Source organism: Rhinoraja longicauda, chromosome 8 (genome assembly GCF_053455715.1).
Source record: "Rhinoraja longicauda isolate Sanriku21f chromosome 8, sRhiLon1.1, whole genome shotgun sequence".
Classification (NCBI taxonomy): domain Eukaryota; kingdom Metazoa; phylum Chordata; class Chondrichthyes; order Rajiformes; family Arhynchobatidae; genus Rhinoraja; species Rhinoraja longicauda.
In genome coordinates this window covers 48190374-48203083 of record NC_135960.1, presented here as the reverse complement: position 1 = coordinate 48203083, position 12710 = coordinate 48190374, and the positions used below count along the sequence as shown (strand labels likewise).

Here is a 12710-nt window from a genome sequence, read left to right as displayed (position 1 = left end):
GGGTTCGGACCCGAAACGTCACCCATACTTTTTCTCCAGTGATGCTGCCTGATCCACTGAGTTACTCCAGTACTTTGTGTCTACCATCTCTTATCTACCTGTGCAGATTTAATATCCCACCATTCCCTGCTAATCCCTATGCCTATCCAAACAGCCTCTTAAATTCCACTATCACATCTGCTTCAACCACCAACCCCAGCAGTGGGTTCAAGGCACCCACCACTCTGTGTGTTTTCAAAAAAAAAAAAAAAGACTTTCCCCACACAACTCCTTTAAACTTTTCCCCTCTCACCTTAAAGCTATGCCCTCGAGTATTTGATATTTTTCCACCCTGTGAAATGTTCTGACTGTCTACCCTATCTATGCCTCATAATTTTATATACTTCTATCAAGTCTTCCTTCAATCTCTGGAAAATAATCTGTCTCTCCAACCTATTTCTGTAGCTAATACCTCCTTGTCCAGCAGATATTGTGATATTAAGCTTCAAATGTTGACCACAGCTACTTAAGACAAATTGACATGGTTTGTTTCCCTCTTGTCTTGGTGTTTGATATAATGTATGCACATTTATTTCTTGCACTTAAAAAAAAAAAATGTCAAAAATAGACATTTGATATTGGGTTGTGATTTGGGAAATTTTTCCCATTGAATGCCAAAGTGGGATTATTTACTTTGCGTGACTGCAATGGAGCAAAGTTTAATCATTTATAAAATATTCTACCAAGGCTACAAACTGGAAGTGATCTGATTGAATTGTTTCTGCCTTTAACTGTTCCCTGTGAAACTGAGTGTGCTCATTGCAAGTGTATGCATCCCAGTGGACATGGTCTCTCTTGTGAACTCAACCTGCTGTCCAATGCAACACTTGAACATTGTTTTCAGTAAACATTGATCTACAAATTTAAATCTGGGGAATTTAATTGTATTTCAGGAAAGAAAGTTTGGGAGCAGATTGACAAAATGCAGAATTGACAGATACAATGGGGAGGGGAGTGGAGGGGAGGGTGGTGTCTGCTATTGCAGATTGTCTGCTATAATAGACAATAGACAATAAGTGCAGGGGTAGGCCATTCGGCCCTTCGAGCCAGCACCGCCATTCAATGTGATCATGGCAGATCATTCACAATCAGTGCCCTGCCCTCTCCCCATACCCCCTGACTCAGCTTTCATTAAGAGCTCTATCTAATAAAGGGCCTGTCCCACCTAGGGGATCTTTTTGGCGACTGCCGGCGACTGTCAAAGTCATTGCAGATCGCTGAACTTTTCTTTTACCCGACGACAATGACCACGATAAGCCGAGTCAGGTCGAAGTTACAGTGTCTTCTGAAACACCACAAAAATTCCGACAATGTCAATGCTTCTTTGGCGTCCTGGTTTTTGCTGAAATCACTGACAAGTCGGTAAGTACTTGAGAGTTTTGAACTATAACACCTTGTATGGGTTACTTAAAAACCAAGCTTCACTGTAACAAGGAATAAGCTGGATTTACTTCCAGTTTACTAATAGCTGTATCAAAAAAAATTTTTAAGTGGTTCAGTGTATTTTTGTAAAAGGTGTGTGGGCATTCATTGAAAATGTAAGGGAGATGCATATCAGGTTTCTGGGTTGAATATCTGGGTTTGGAGCCCACTTTAAATGTAATGGCTGAGGCCAAAAACATGGTGAAAATTCCCATGCTTACCTGACCGTCAAACTGTCGCCTCCAATCTACCTGTCAAATGTCCTGACGGTAAATAAATTGGTTAAACACAAGCATTTTATGGTATTTTGTAATGACTTTACTTATTTTAATATAATGTGCTTCTAAACGTATCTAAGAGAACCTATCAAACCTGGGGACAGCATGTGACAGCGCCCGCAATAAGCAACGATACCTGGCGACAAGCCAGCTGTCACCGAGAGATTTCAAATCGTTTGATTTCTCAGCGACGCGCCGAGATCCACTATGATCCACTACAATCTTTGGAAGACTCCTCACGATCATGCCCGCGACACCCCGGCGAACGTTCGGTGACAGCCCAGTCGCCTTAAAATTGCCTAAGTGGGACAGGCCCTTTCTCTTGAATGCATTCAGAGAACTGGCCTCCACTGCCTTCTGAGGTAGAGAATTCCACAGATTTACAACTCTCTGACTGAAAAAGTTTTTCCTCATCTCCATTCAAAATGGCCTATCCCTTGTTCTTAAACTGTGGCCCCTGGTTCTAGACTCCCCCAACATTGGGAACATGTTTCCTGCCTCTATTGTGTCCAATCCCTTAATAATCTTATATGTTTAAATAAGATCCCCTCTCATCCTTCTAAATTCCAGTGTATACAAGTGTAGTCGCTCCAGTCTTTCGACATATGACTATCCCGCCATTCCGGGAATTAACCTAGTAAACCTACGCTGCATGCCCTCGATAGCAAGAATATCCTTCCTCAAATTTGGAGACAAAAACTGCACACAGTACTCCAGGTGCGGTCTCACTAGGGCCCTGTACAACTGCAGAAGGACCTCTTTGCTCCTATACCCAACTCCTTTTGTTATGAAGGCCAACATTTCTTTGGCTTTCTTCACTGCCTGCTGTACCTGCATGCTTCCTTTCAGTGACTGATGCACTAGGACACCCAGATCCCCTCTCATCCTTCTAAATTCCAGTGTATACAAGTGTAGTCGCTCCTGTCTTTTGACATATGACTGTCCCGCCATTCTGGGAATTAACCTAGTGAACCTACGCTGCACTCCCTCAATAGCAAGAATGTCCTTCCTCAAATTTGGAGACCAAAACTGCACACAGTACTCCAGGAGCAGTCTCACTTGGGCTCTGTACAACTGCAGAAGGACCTCTTTGCTCCTATACTCAACTCCTCTTGTCATAAATAACCGAGTGAGCAGGCGGTAAAGTTTAACCCAAGGCTGGGAGGGAAGAAACGTTGCTGGGAGGGGTGGGTTAAACTAGCGGCAATTCACAGTCCGGGAGCCACCGAGCCCCCGCAGAGTGATGCGCCAGGGGCAGGCCCAGTACTCGCGCCGCCTTCATGCTATTCGCTCTCTCCTCTCCCGCAACTGGAAGCTGCCGCCATCATACCCAGCACGTTGGGTAACTGGCGGAAATAAGGGGACATGCAACGGGAGCCTCGGCAACTATAACCAAAAGCCGTTGCATAGCGGCCTGATATTGCGAGGGTTTACGGTATTGAAGTTTCCTTTTTACTATTGTGTTCCTCGCTGATGCCACAAGGGATTAGAAGGCTCAACTGATGCTTTTCACACGGAAGAGTATTTATTTGCATTTTCAATATCAAGTATTTTGGTGACGGGGATAGATATAATAGTGGAGTTTAAGAGGCTTTTGTATAGGCCCATGGATATGCAAGGTTACGTATCACAGGAAAGTAGAGGAGATTAGTTTAACTTGGCTTCTTGTTTAGTACAAACATTGTGGGCTGAAGGATCTGTTCCTGTACTGGTCGTTTTAGTGATACAGCATGGAAACAGGCCCTTCGGTCCACCGAGTCCACGCCGACTAGCGAGCAGCACCCCATACACTAGCACTTCACTAGGGACAATTTACAATTTTACCGAATCCCATTAACCTACAAATCAGTGTGGGAGGAAACAGGAGCATCCAGAGAAAACCCATGCAGTCACAGGGAGAACGTACAAACCCCGTACAGACAGCTCCCGTAGTCAGGATGGAACCGGGGTCTTTGGCGCTGTAAGGTAGCAACACTACCACTGTGCTGCTCCTGTGATTTGCTTCACTCGAGAGGAAAACCACTTCAGGATGTAGGTGTAGGATGGAGAAGTAAATGCATCATTTTGAACTAATCAAATAAACTTCAAACTTAATGTAATTTTGTTTGATTTATTTCTAATATTGTGGAGGATGGATTCATGAAATGTTTGAGAGGTAAATTTCCTAAATCTATACATGAAAATAACATTGGATCAAGTATTGTATTGTAAAATTCAAGGATTAATTTAATCTGGTAATTAAGAGCTTTTAGGGAAGAATTATCACCTGTTAGGGTATTGTATAAAGAATGAAAGCGGTTTTAGTTTAAAACAGCCTTGCATCCAAAACTATGAAGATGTTAGTTGCTTATGTTGGAAAGGGAAACTACTTTAAAAGTTAGTAATGTAAACGAGTAAAGGCTAGCATTTATAGAATTGGTGTGATGATTCAATTTCAAGGCCCTTAAAGAGTAGAAAATGATCTCGATGTGGTTAAAATTACAAGCTGAGAATTGTATTCGATCAAACAAAAAGGCTTAATGTTACTGATAGGGGCAGTAAGTCTGAAGATTTGGGAACATTTCAGATTTTGGCAAAGGAAGACCAAGAAAGGGAAAATCTATATGTTACGAAAACTTTGTTTTTTTGTCAGTGTGAGGGATGTTTGCCGATGCATGAACCGTGGGGACAAGGGGAGGGGGAGGAGGGGGGAGGGTGGGAGTAGGGGTGGGGGTGGGGGTGGGGGGGGGAGGGTGGGAGTAGGGGTGGGGGGGAGGGGAGGGGAGGAATGGGGTGCAGTGGAGGGGAGTAGGGATGTTTGGGGGAGGTGAAGTGGGGGTGTGGAGGGTGCTAGACCAATGCAGGAGTGGTTTTGGGGAGCTTTAAGGGGGGATGAGGGGGGATGGAGTGGGTGGTGGGTGAGGAGGGGGGATTGAGTGGGTGAGTGGGGTGGGGGAGGGGGGGGTGCTAGGCTAATGCAGGAGAGGCTTTGGCTCCACGGCTCGCTGGCGGCACGGGGCCGAGGAGAGTGGCTCCCTCTCCCCTTCCCTGTCCCCCCTCGCCCGCCCACAGCCCTGGGGGACACTCCCTGCCCAGCAATGGGCTTCGTCAGTTGGAGAGGGTTGCCGGACCCGCAGCATCGTCAGTTGGGGGAGGGTTGCCCCAGGAGAAGTCCGCAGGAGAGATGTGGACCCAACGGGTCCACCTCAGTCTAGTAGTTTATGAAATTAATCAAGCAATAAAGAGAATAACAAACAAAATATCTTCAAAGAAGGGGAAGAAAAAGCAGACTGAGACTGGAATTACATTGAAGAGCAAGAAACTTAAATTCTTGTAGACACAAGTGGTTGCAGATGCTGGTTTAAAAAAAAAAGACACAAAGTGCTAGATAATTCAATGGATGAGGCAGCATCTCCGAAGAACATGGATAGGTGATGCTTCAGGTCGGGCCCCTTCTTTGGAGTTAACTTAAACTTGAATTCTTATCAGTCCTTGCGACTATCCAACACCCACGAGGAACAATTTTTACATTTACCAAGCCAATTAACCTACAAACCTGCATCTTTGGAGTGTGTGAGGAAACCAAAGATCTTGGCGAAAACCCACGCATGTCATGGGGAGAACGTACAAACTCCGTACAGATAGCACCCGCAGTCGGGATCGAACCCGGGTCTCTGGCGCTGCATTCGCTGTAAGGCAGCAACTCTACCGCTGCACCACCGTGACCGCCCTGCGCTTTAATGATTCTGATCCTTCCTTATAATTGTGTTTTTATTTAAATGCATGGTTCCTTGAGGAGTGTTGGAATGTGGAAGGACTAGCATTTAGCATCCAGCCCAACACTTGCTGGATTAAGGAGGCAGTTTGGAGTTGACTATATTGTTAGATCTCGAATCAGCAGAGAGGTCAGACCAGGTGAGGATAACAGATTTCCTTTCCTGAAGGGCATTGATGCAGACAGATATTTATGACAACCATGGTCATGGTTACTGAATGTGTTTTTACATTCCAGATTCAATGAGGAATTAAAATTTGATGTCTCCGTCTGTATGTGTCCAAAGTATATGCATTAAAAATCTAAATCTGTGCTTTTACTTTTGAGTATGATATTAAAAATACCTTGTGTTGGATTTGAAGTCTTCTGGACTCTCCTGATTTGTGCTAATGTTATAAAGTAATCCCTTTATTGTCTACCGAGAATGTTTTACGTAAATTGTCACTTGAGCCATGCTTGGGTACAGCATAACATAGACGCTTTAAACACAAAATGCTGGAATAACTCAACGGGTCAGGCAGCATCTTTGGTGAAAAGGAATGGGTGACGTTTCGGTTTGAGACACTTCTTCTGAAGGGTCACCTGTCCTTTTATCCAGAAATGCTGCCTGACCCGCTCAGTTGCACCAGTGTTTTGCGTCCATGTTCGGTGTAAACCAGTATCTGCAGCTTCTTCCCTCACACTTTAAACAGATGGTTATATTATTTGCATAGTCAAAAGGAATTCAAAGTGGTTTAACTTTCCCATAAATTCCATCATTCTGAGCTGAGATTGGCATCTTAAATGTGAGGCGTGGTTTTGCTTTATGATGTATGGCAACATTTAACAAAAATCAAGTTCCTGAAGTGTATTTAAATAATTCTTCCAGATTTATTTGGATGCAAGCATAACAACTGAATTGTCAAAATTCCTGGTAGGCACTCTTAAATATTTTATTTCCAGATACTCAATATGGGGTGAGGAACCGTGTTGAAGATAATCGGATTTCAAGGTTATTTATGAAAGCTAAGGATCCAAAGTGTATTTGAATTGTGTCAAATAATAAAAGTTTGTTAAAATTTGAAGTATTTTCACACGCGAGTTATTTCCTGGTTTAACTTGAGTGAAAACATAACATTTTGGCCGCAGCGATCAGGAATTTCCTTGATTAATTATGGTTGTTTCGCATTAGGTACTGTTACTTCATTATCAAATATGCAGCTGAAAGGATTTTAAAAGAATGTAAATCACATTTCAAATATATATGCCACAATTCAGCAACATTTAAAATTTATAAGATGCAGACCAAGGGAAGCATTTTGCTTGTTAAGACTATGTTAAGAGCCTTGTAGTATGAAAGATGTTTTATGCTGACTGTATGTTATGGTAGTTTTTAGATGGCATAAATTTGTAATTGGGAAAAGAGGTTTGAATCTTGTTGAATGCAGTTGCATTAATCTAAACGCAAACAGTTCACCAACCCTTAATGTTGAAAGTCAAATAAAATATTCGAAACACATAACTTGCATTCATAATGGGTCAAGTCAAGTCAAGTCAAGTCAATTTATTTGTATAGCACATTTAAAAACAACCCACGTTGACCAAAGTGCTGCACATCTGACCAGGTCCTTTCATGATCTTGAGACAACTCGAAGCTCTTCACACCCAATGAATGTCTTATGTTCTAAAGGTTGTTTGGTCGTCTAAAGTAGGCAAAGACGATAGTGTCACTGTTCTCTGGGCAGTCTGAACACGGGGCTCCACCCGAAACGTCACCCATTCCTTCGCTCCAGAGATGCTGCCTGTCCCGCTGAATTACTCCAGCATTTTGTGTTTGAATTAAACCAGCATCTGCGGTTCTTTTCTATACGTGTTACTGTTCTCATTTTTCAAAAACACCATGGGATTTTTAACAAAAAAGATAGACACAAAGTGCTGGCGTGACTCAGCGGGTCATGGAGTGGATGTGAAAGTGGGACAGCATAGAGTTAGTGTGAACAGGCAATTGATGGTCAGGACTTGGTGGGCCGAAGGGCCTATTTCCATGCTGTATCTTTCAATCAATGAATTAAAAAATTAATATGAATGGCAATTGATGGTCGGCATGGAGTTGGAGGGCTGAAGGGCCTGTTTCCAAGTGGTATCGTAACATCAAAAGCCAGGGTACCTGGGTTTCCCATTTCCAAAAGTGTGATTTGGTAAACCATATGGTCACATAAATTGACCCTATTATGTTGGTGAGTGAGATGCTAATGGGAATGTGGGGAGAATAAGTCAGGATTAGTCTTAAAGGTTGGTACAGACTCCGTTGTCCAAAGGGCCCATTTGCATGTTGCAAACCTCTGACTCCACAACTCCCCATGGGCATCCTCCTGTCTTTACTTTTTCTGTGCTTTAATCAAAAGTACATCAAAGTTTTCCATATCTGGATTGTGGCCAAATCATCTGTTTGATTGGTGATTCATTTGCTTTAACGATCGTTAAGCTGAGCAGCAGAATGACCGCCGGGCCGTTCTATCCCCCGGCCACAGGCCTGTCATACCCGCGCCGGAACCTGAAGAGGGAAGCCGCCTAGCCCGGCCTCTCCTCATCTCCGAGGATCGGAGAGAGGAGGGAGTCAACGACGGCAGACACAGGAACATAGGCAGACACAGGAACAAAGGGCCTGTAAATGGATCTGTGGTCTTGTCTTCCACCCTCAAGCTTGGCTGCAGGAGGCACCCAGGGCACAAAGGCTGAAGGTGTGCGGGCGAGGAGAGGGACGATGGTTCGTTGGACGATCCAGATTGATATGATGGCGGGCGGCCCTGTAGCCAGGACAACAGGCCTTTATGGCCAGCTGCAACTTGGACTTTGAAAATGCCACCAAAACCTGGTATACTCTTGTATACGGTCTCAGTGGGCTATTCATATACACATTGTACTTAATCTGGGATAATGCTACGTATTAGTTTAATTTAGTTTATTTTCACGTGTACTGAGGTACAGTGAAAAGCTTGTGTGCTATCCAGTCAGCGGAAAGACAATACATGGTTAAACCATCCACAGTGCACATGTTCATGATAAAGGGAATAGTGTTTAGTGCAAGGTAAAGTCGGATTAAGGATAGTCTGAGGGTCTCCAATGAGGTAGATGGTACCTTAGAAACACTCTCAAGTTGTTGATGGGCTTGTTCAGTTGCATGATGACAGGTGGGAAGAAACTGATCAGTAATAATTTACTGAACATGTATGCAAAAAATAATTTAATTGTACCTCGTGTACATGCGATAATAAAGAACCATTGAACTTTGCCATTACTTTTGCTAAAGACCTCATGAGGAAGTGCCAAATAAGATTGCATTTGACAAGGGAAAATCTACCCCAGAAGACACTGAATATTGGGGGTTGCTTTCTCTGACACATGCTGTTCATCACTAACACCAAAATTCAGTACTATCCTTGATTTTCATTGGATGAAGACTTATGTTGCATTGATTAAGAGTTATCAAAAATTAATAATAACCAGGCTGCCTCATTTGGTTAGGGCTTTAGGGCCACAGCATGGAAACAGGCTTTTTGGCCCACCGTGTCTGTGCTGACCAGCAATCACCCCATAAGCTAACACTATCCTACATACTAGCGACAACTTTAAAACTTACCGAAGCCAATTAACCTACAAACTTCTACATTTTTGGAGTTTGGGAGGAAATTGGAGCACCCAGAGAAAACCCACGCAGTCACAGGGAGAATGCACAAAATCTGTACAGACGGCACCTATAGTCAGGATTGAACTTGGGTCTCTGGTGCTGTAAGGCAGCAACTCCACCACTGTGCCACTATGCTGCTTTAATTGCAGTGTACAATATATTAAAATAGTGTGCAGATTTTAAAAAGAAAGTTCTAAGTCCAAACTAGTTTATTTATGATCTAAGTAGAAGACTATAAGACATGCCTGAGATAGTTTGTGGGTGGCCCTGGGTGGACCTGGTTGTTTGGAGACATGTTTTTAATATATGTAGCTCATGCGCATGCATGGACTTTATTAAGTCGTTCAATCTCTCGTAGCGTACATTACATGCATATGATACATATGCCTTTTTCCAAAAGAGAAAAACTGTCAGATGTACAATGCATGCTCGCTTGGCATATATCTGTCCAGTGAAAAAAAACACTTTAATTTTTTTTTAGGTAAAAGTACCTTTCCTATTCCATGACCGTCTCATTTAATCATTGAAACGAACACAACTGTAGCATTCATGAGTGCCTTTCTCACAAAAATAACATTTGCCTGACTTTTTTCTTTTTTTCTTAGTATTGGCTTGCATGAAAAAAATACAACTCTATGTACCACTTGTACAGTATACCTGAACATGTCATTTATAAAAACATGCATCATCAAATATAACAATTGATAATGACAAAATTAATGTGTCACGAAGTTTCTGAGATACTTTGGTGGTCTCACTGTGCGACCTGAATGAGTTTCCATTGTTTTGTTCATGTCGATGTCATTGTTTTTGTCAGCTTGTGTTGTAGCTGTTTTCTCTTCAGTAGACGCTGGCTGTTGTTTAAACGCCTGTGTCGCGTTAGTTGTGGTCGGTGTTGTAGACGCGCTCTGGTCATTGATGGTCTGGCCGTGCTTGGCGTGTTGGCGTGCGACTAGCTCGTCTGGTGGATTTTGGCGGGTCTTGCGGAGATGTACGTGATTGTGATGGTAGATGCCAGAAGGGGTCTGAACCACACTTGAACACTCAAGCCGGCGAGAAATGATGGCTTTCTCCCAACTCTTTTCTTTCCTTGTTGCATTCGCACTGTATCCCCTTCGTGAAGTGGGGAAAGGTCTTTAGCTGACTTGTTGTAATTGTCAGCTTGCTGCTGAACGCGCTGCTTCATGCGTTCGTGATCGTGCACTACTCTGGGTTCGAGTAGGCTTGCTGTCGTGGGCAGAAGTGGAGGCCTGCGGCGATTCATGAGGCCCTGAGCCGGACGTGCTCAGCCCTTGCGAAGGCGTATTACGATGATCCAACATTGCTAGGTAGGGGTCGGATCACGATTTGTTGCTCATTCACAGAGATCAAATTCATTTGCTGATCAAATTCACTAGCTTTGCTCCCGAGCAACGGCGTGTAGTCATCGCTGACCACGATGAACTCAACGGAGTGCTTGCGGTTTGTCCTGGGGTTGAGCAGCTTAACCCGGCAAACTCCTTCCGCGTCCATCGTCATCTTATGCCACATCATGAGCCACATCTTTTGACATGGGGCAAGTGTGTGGTCTACGCCGTGGAAACATCTGCGTGGCAAAATGTCCACTGCCCACTTGGAAGCCCACCTGCTTCCCATTGACAAGCATCGATGCGTAGACATCATCTCTCGGCTGCACCGTGTTAATTGTGAGCGTGATATTATCGATGAACTCAGTGCTCGTGTAGCTGCCAGCCTGGTCGTCCACTTTGTGCGCTTTCCTCTTTCTGCAAACTCTGGCACAGTGGTTGCGACTGCCGCATGCCTTCCACGTCTGTGCGTAGCTGGGCACTGCTGTTTGTCCATTGCATGCTCCTTGCCACAATACTTGCCCGCTTTCGCTTCCTGATTATGCTTGCCGTGGCTTTTCTTTGGCTTAGCCCAACTGCTTTACGTGTGTGGATGGTGCACAGGTGTGTGGATGGTGTGTGGAGCTTGCCGCTCGGCTGTCTGATTTTGTGGACAGTAGCAGCAGATCTGCTACTTTCACTGTTGGTGAAAGCTTGGAGATGTGACTCAGCCGTCTCCGCGCTCTTGCAGATGTCGATACAGCCGCTGAGAGTCGGCATCCTTTCTTGCAGCAAATGCTTCCTCGTCTGAGAGTCGCTAATGCCAAGCACGATCTTGTCACGGAGCAAGCTGTCCATCACGCACTGGCAGAAATTACAGGACTTCGCTGGTGTTCTCAGGCTAGTGAGAAACGATTCAAAGTTCTCACCCGCTACTTGCTGTCTCTTGTTGAAGAGGTACCGCTGGTAAGTCTCATTCTTCTCGCCAATGGCGTAGCTCGCGAACGCGCGAATGATCTCGGCCTGTTCATGGCTCTCCTAGTCGCTGGTGAACACAAAACTGTTGTAAATCTCAAGTCCTGACAGGCCAATTGTATGGAGAAACAATACCGTCTGGTAGGCTGAAGTTTGCCTGTCCAGCTGTGCGACCACGCTGTAGTTTGTCCACATCTGCAGCCATATTTTTCAACCCTCAATCACCGCGATTGACGGTTAATGGGGTCGGTGGTCGTATACCGCTCACGGGAGCCTGACCGGTAGTGTGCTGTGGAGTGTGACCGGTTGCTAGCTACGTAGGCTGCTGGTCGCTCGTCCCCTCGTCCCTCGCACTCGTCCCAGCGTGCTGCTGAATGGTCGTCTGCACTTCCTCTGGCGTGGTCATGTCATTTTGCGGCTGGAATTACTCTTTCTTTGCCTTGAATCCTGCTCACACATCTATCCATCGGTGCTTGACAATTCCCAGAGTCCTTAGCTGCCAACTGTCCTGGGCTTTCAGGTTGCAACAGAAAAAGCGATTTTCTTAGGCTGCCGCCATGTTTGGAGACACATTTTCAATAGATGTAACTCGCGCGCATGCATGGACTTTATTAATTCGTTCAATCTCTCATAGCATACGTTAATGCATATGATATATCATAACACTGGTCTTTTCTCGCCTCCACCCCCCCACCCCCTACTTTCACTCTGAAGTAGGGTCCCGGCCTGAGACGTCATGCATCATTTTTATGCTGCCTGACCCGCTGAATTACTCCAGCATCTTTGGTATAAACCAGCATTGGCAGTTCTTTGTTTCTTTAAAATGAAAGCGTTGGGAATTGGATGCAAGTCAGAAAGATTGAACCCACTGAGTTTTATGGTCTATAATCCATTCAACTGAGTAAATTGTATCATCCATTGTAAACTGACAAATATCTCGGGGCGTTAAAAATGTTGGCTCCTTTTGCTGAAGAAGGGCTTGAGATTCATTTGATGCAGGAAGATATCGTTTTGCCATGACAACAAATGTCTTTTGTTTCAGTGTTTTCCCCACTGGAAAATGGAGAGCAATTTTGCAGCTCATTTCTGTTTGTTACAATAATGCCCAGTCACACACATAATTCTTAATTGTAAATGATCGATATTTACAATGCTACATGTTACATCCTCCTATAGTTTAGCTTATTGTCATGTGTACCGTGCTGTTGTTTAACCAGTTAGTGGAAAGACAATACATGTTTACAACAAGC

The 12710-nt window shown here is 44.2% G+C and overlaps 1 protein-coding gene across 1 annotated transcript in view; it reads left to right on the top strand.

Annotated features, from left to right (window-relative positions):
• The window catches only part of galnt13 (polypeptide N-acetylgalactosaminyltransferase 13), a 177450-nt gene that overhangs the window by 6348 nt on the left and 158392 nt on the right, over positions 1 to 12710 (top strand). The gene's annotated exons all lie outside the window — the stretch shown is intronic.